Source organism: Xenopus laevis, chromosome 2S (assembly GCF_017654675.1).
Source record: "Xenopus laevis strain J_2021 chromosome 2S, Xenopus_laevis_v10.1, whole genome shotgun sequence".
In the NCBI taxonomy this organism is placed as follows: domain Eukaryota; kingdom Metazoa; phylum Chordata; class Amphibia; order Anura; family Pipidae; genus Xenopus; species Xenopus laevis.
Window position 1 is genome coordinate 28345585 of NC_054374.1, and position 6322 is coordinate 28351906.

A 6322-nucleotide genomic window follows, 5' to 3' on the forward strand; every position below is an offset into this window, starting at 1 on the left:
CTACTGTCTCTGGCCCTCACCACCGGCCCCAACACTGGCCCATTCCATCGGCCTTTACCTCTAGCCCATAACATCGGCTATTGTCTCTAGCCCACTCCACCGGCCCAAACACTGGCCACTCTATTGGCCTTTTACTCTAGCCATTAACATCGGCTGCTGTCTCTGGCCCTCACCACCGGCCCCAACACTGGCCCATTCCATCGGCCTTTATCTCTAGCCCATAACATCGGCTACTGTCTCTAGCCCACTCCACCGGCCCCAACACTTGCCCATTCCATCGGCCTTCATCTCTAGCCATTAACATCGGCTATTGTCTCTAGCCCACTCCACCGGCCCAAACACTGGCCCATTCCATCAGCCTTCACCTCTAGCCCTTAACATCGGCTGCTGTCTCTGGCCCTCACCACCGGCCCCAACACTGGCCCATTCCATCGGCCTTTACCTCTAGCCCATAACATCGGCTACTGTCTCTGGCCCTCACCACCGGCCCCAACACTGGCCCATTCCATCGGCCTTTACCTCTAGCCCATAACATCGGCTACTGTCTCTGGCCCTCACTACCGGCCCCAACACTGGCCCATTCCATCGGCCTTTACCTCTAGCCCATAACATCGGCTATTGTCTCTAGCCCACTCCACCGGCCCAAACACTGGCCACTCTATTGGCCTTTTACTCTAGCCATTAACATCGGCTGCTGTCTCTGGCCCTCACCACCGGCCCCAACACTGGCCCATTCCATCGGCCTTTATCTCTAGCCCATAACATCGGCTACTGTCTCTAGCCCACTCCACCGGCCCCAACACTTGCCCATTCCATCGGCCTTCACCTCTAGCCATTAACATCGGCTATTGTCTCTAGCCCACTCCACCGGCCCAAACACTGGCCCATACCATCAGCCTTCACCTCTAGCCCTTAACATCGGCTGCTGTCTCTGGCCCTCACCACCGGCCCCAACACTGGCCCATTCCATCGGCCTTTACCTCTAGCCCATAACATCGGCTACTGTCTCTGGCCCTCACCACCGGCCCCAACACTGGCCCATTCCATCGGCCTTTACCTCTAGCCCATAACATCGGCTACTGTCTCTGGCCCTCACTACCGGCCCCAACACTGGCCCATTCCATCGGCCTTTACCTCTAGCCCATAACATTGGCTACTGTCTCTGGCCCTCACCACCGGCCCCAACACTGGCCCATTCCATCGGCCTTTACCTCTAGCCCATAACATCGGCTACTGTCTCTAGCCCACTCCACCGGCCCAAACACTGGCCCATTCCATCGGCCTTCACCTCTAGCCCATACCATCGGCTATTGTCTCTAGCCCACTCCACCGGCCCAAACACTGGCCACTCTATTGGCCTTTTACTCTAGCCCTTAACATCGGCTGCTGTCTCTGGCCCTCACCACCGGCCCCAACACTGGCCCATTCCATCGACCTTTACCTCTAGCCCATAACATCGGCTACTGTCTCTAGCCCACTCCACCGGCCCAAACACTGGCCTATTCCATCGGCCTTCACCTCTAGCCCATAACATCGGCTACTGACTCTAGCCCACTCCACCGGCCCAAACACTGGCCCATTCCATCGGCCTTCACCTCTAGCCCATAACATCGGCTATTGTCTCTAGCCCACTCCACCGGCCCAAACACTGGCCACTCTATTGGCCTTTTACTCTAGCCCTTAACATCGGCTGCTGTCTCTGGCCCTCACCACCGGCCCCAACACCAGCCCATTCCATCGGCCTTTACCTCTAGCCCTTAACATTGGCTGCTATATCTGGCCCTCACCACCGGCCTCAACACTGGCCCACATTATCAGCCTTTACCTCTAGCCCATGCCATTGGCTCTTAACATCAGACATTGTCTGTGGCCCTCACCACTGTCCCTTCTATTGACCTTTACTTTAACAATAGCCCACTGTATCGGCCTCTGACTGCAGTCCTTAACATTGGCAGCGCTCTCTGGCCTTCGCCACTGGTCCATTTAATGGACCTTTACATATAGCCCTTTCCACCAGCCCCAAAATATATCCCTTACACTACAGTCTATAACACACCAAACTTAAATTCTCTTTACTGCAGCATTTTCAATAGTATCCAGCTAAGCCCTAAACATTAGAATATAGGCACCATTACATTAGTGATCCAGGGACAAGTCCGACTGCCTATTGGAGTCAGGAAGGAATTTTTTCCCCTTTTGAGGCACATAGGACACGGCCTCAGAGGGTTTTTTCGCCTTCCTCTGGATAAGCTTTATAATAAATAGGAATTATGTGAACTAAAAATACAATTTCAAATTCCCTAAACTACCAGAATAATCTTCTTTTTTTTTTTCATGAATTGGTTTTAATTAAATTCTTTATTTATAAAAAAAAATAATAAAGACATATAAAATCTATAAGTGTTTGGATATTGGACTCATTTGGACTAATTTGTATGACAAAAAAGTGTGAAACAACATATTTATGAGGTGCATCAGGTAAATGACGGGAGAGAGAGATCCCTATGTGCATACATTTTATATATTAAAGTTCTGTTGTGTCTATACCACAGTTAAGGCACATTTATTGCCGTTATACACTGCAATGAGGTATGTAGAAGTCAGTGGTAAGGAACGTCCATGTTTAGAAAACTGACATAGTGAGTAAAATGGTGCCCATACACAGACTTTTTAAAGTTTTCTACAAACAGTCTGGATAATAATAATAAATAACAATTGCTGCTATGCATAAGGGGTGATAAATGCTCCAACTGGAACTTTACAGATTTACAAACAAGCCTGACAAATAAAGCAGGCCTGGTGACAGGTGGGTTCCACTTGGGGCACTCCCTTTGTCTGTAAAGCAACACCTCTGTCCCTTCCTCACTTGAAAGTGGGGGGTAGAAGGGGGAGACGGCATCCTATTTGCTTTTTTTAAAGTTTTTTACAAATAGCATCCTGGCAAGAAGTACAGTACACCTGAGTGTACCAGAGCGGTTTGATGGTTGGATTCTAGCGCTTTTCAAAACATTGCAGAAAAGTTGTCGTTCTTGTAACAGTGGCATTTGTACCTTGTTCAGCACAGCATCATGGGGTCAAGAAAATGCATGACTTGGTTTGCTGCAAGAATCATGGTTAACCTGCAGGATGGAGGTGAAATCCAGGCCAGATTTGTTGCGAGGCCACAAATGCCCGGGCCAAGGTGGCCAAATATTAGGGGCGGCTCACCCAGCTGCTTTCAGGGGAACACTGGGGACACAGAGCTCCCCAGTACTCTGGTGTGTGCACAAGGGGAGGAGGGAAGTGCAGGCGGGCACTAGGACCGTGCGGTCTAGGGGCGCTCACCCAGGAAATCCGGGCCTGGCTGGAATATATTTAGGATAATTATGGACTCCATAAAAAAACTGTTTTTGCATAGTAAAGAAAAATATCCTTCTAAGCAATATACATTCATTTTAAAAGTTCAATGGTTTTTAAAGTTAATTGTAAAGGTTTTACCAACAGTATCTGCCTTGCTGTTTACAATTTCTGCACTGCTGGTTCAGACTCCTTAAGCAATGTTGCAAGGTCTGAGTTTCCAGGTCTGATTCCAGTTGCATTGTTTTAAGAGTCCGTAGTAGCGAACAGGACAGCTGAACACAATTACATTTACAAGAACACCAATAGAAAAGGTGCAATGAATGTATATGGGAAAGTTCTTATAATTACATTTTCTTTCATCATGAAAAAATCAGTATTTGGGTGGAGGATCTCTTGTAACATTTTGCTAAGCTGTTACATTACTACAAAATAGGCTCACTCGCATGCAGCATGTTTCATCTATATGATTCCAAAAAATGTTGACTAGAGTACTGGTGCCGTTTGCAACAAAAAGAAAATTCACCAGAAAATATAAAACCCAGTCGTGCATTTATTCACTTGGAAAAAGAAGCCATGTATTAGGGCAGGATGTAACCTCTGCAGTGCTCAGTCATTGCATAATTCAGCTGCTGGAGAGATATCTGCATTCAATAACCACCTGTACAGTAAAGGCTCCCATTCTTTATTTGAATATTTATGAAATACATAAGGAATAATGATAAAGTAACTACAGACACAGAAGCCCTCACACCCTCTATGGGGGTCCCGCTGCCCTCACACACCAGCCAACGTTTCTCCTTTACGTGCTTCAGTCTCCTAATAAACAACCAGCTTGTTACACCATCTAATGTGTATTGTAGAAAGAGATTTAAAGGACATATATCATCAAAAAATCATTTCCTCCACCAGAGGTATGGGCTAAAAGAGCCTGCACCTGGTTTGGGGGAAACAATAGTTTGCATATGCTAATTAGGATTCGGATTTGGTTCGGTATTTGGCCGAATCTTTTGCAAAGTATTCGGGGGTCCGGCTGAATCCAAAATAGTGGATTCAGTGCATCCCTAATGTGAAACCTTTTAAGTAGTGTCAGAGTGAAAAGCCTCTTATTTAAATACGTTTTAGAAACTTTGTATCTTTTTCTGGCTGTTCAGTGCAGGAGATCAAAGAGAAAGTCCGGGACATTTTGGTAACAATTCAGGACTGGGGGTTGAGCTGTCAAAATCAGGACTGTCCTGCAAAAAAACGGGACAGTTGGGAAGTATGGAATGTTACTGGCCTGTGGGGGAGGGAATGGCTATTATATAACAGGGGCACAAAGTCAGGGTTGCCACCAGGCCTGTATTCACCTAACTAGCCAGCAAATCACCAGCTAGGGCTAGTGCCAGTAAATATTCAAGGGTTCTTTACCCATAAAACCCTCCCTTTACTGCCCCTCTCCATTGGCAGAACAATGGACAGGGTTAGGAATGGAATCTATATGTGGCAGCAAGGGGGATGATGTGCCAGTAAATATGTAAGGGTTCTTTACCCATAAAACCCTCCCTTCACTGGCCCTCTCCATTGGCAGAACACTGGACGGGGTTGGGAATGGAATCTATATGTGGCGGCAAGGGGGATGATGGGCTTAGTCATAGGCAGCAAAACAGTTTGTGAAGGGGAGAACGGGTGGATAATTGCAAACTTACCAACCGGTGGCAAATATGGCACCTTTTGTTATAAAACTCCAAATGGCAACATTCAGATGAAATAGATGTGAACTGCATATTTAGTAGGAGGGTCTAGATGGAAGCAGAGCACCACTTACATGTTTAATTACCAATCCCCCAACACACAACAGTACCAGTATATTGTGCCTTGTTCTATTCGAAACCTGCAGTTGAGAGGGAGGTGCCAGAAATATTGACAGCATAGTGCAGCTGTGGACAAGGCTGAACTAACACCATCTGATATTAGTGAAATGCTTAAGTATATGTATATCTGAATGTTGGCACACTTTAATAAGCATACTTCAATACAGATCCAAACAGTTGGATCCAATTTTTCAATCAGCAGTTTTTCTTCATGACTAGTAACCTTAAACTTTTAAAGGCTAATACATTCTCCTAGTCAGCGCTTACAAATCAAAACTTAGTTAGTACTCTTATGCTTAGGTCAATTTCAATAGGGCAGGTACATATAGATAAAGACAAAAGAGATCCTCTAATGCCCTATACACGAGCCCACCCTAAAACAAATGTGGCATGCCCCTCAAATGGTTGGGATAAAAATGTTAACATAGAAATCTTTAATAGTTTGGACTTTGGAAGGAAATCCCGTTTTAAAAAATGAAAAAACCCCATCATGTTTTACAACTTTTATGACTTTACAGCGTACGGGATATGATGTCACTGACATGAGATTGAGGAGGATGAAGCTTCATCTTATCAGTTCTCCTGGTCTAAGGTGGTGAAGGAAACTCTGGCGAAAGAGGAAACATCTATAAAACTGCGGAGTAACGATCATTCGCCTGAGCAAAATAACGAATGACCATAGGGCGAGAAAACTGCACTAGCGATGGTCAGTTTCGCTAGCAAATTGTTGTCTACACCTGTTAGTAAATTGGTGATGTGATAAATTGGAGATTTCTGGCAGATTTTCAATAGCGATGGCCTCTTCGCCTTTAGTAAATCTGCCCTTAGAATTTTTAATTCTCCCCTCACAATCCCTATTCCAGGAATTGATTTTTGTCTGTGCTCTTTCTACCCAGTAGACATCTATAGCAGGATTTAAAGATTTTTATTCTTCATTGTACTCTTCTCAGCCTTTGACTTCAGTACAGGCTAGAGAACAAATACTGGAGCCCTATGCCCCGGATTTCAGCTTCAGATAAAGCTACACTTAATACTCCCATATATCTTGTCGAAGTTGAAACGGCAATTAAACAACTCAAGAATAATACTGCCCCTTGGCCAAATGGCTTCCCTCCATCATACTACAAAGAATT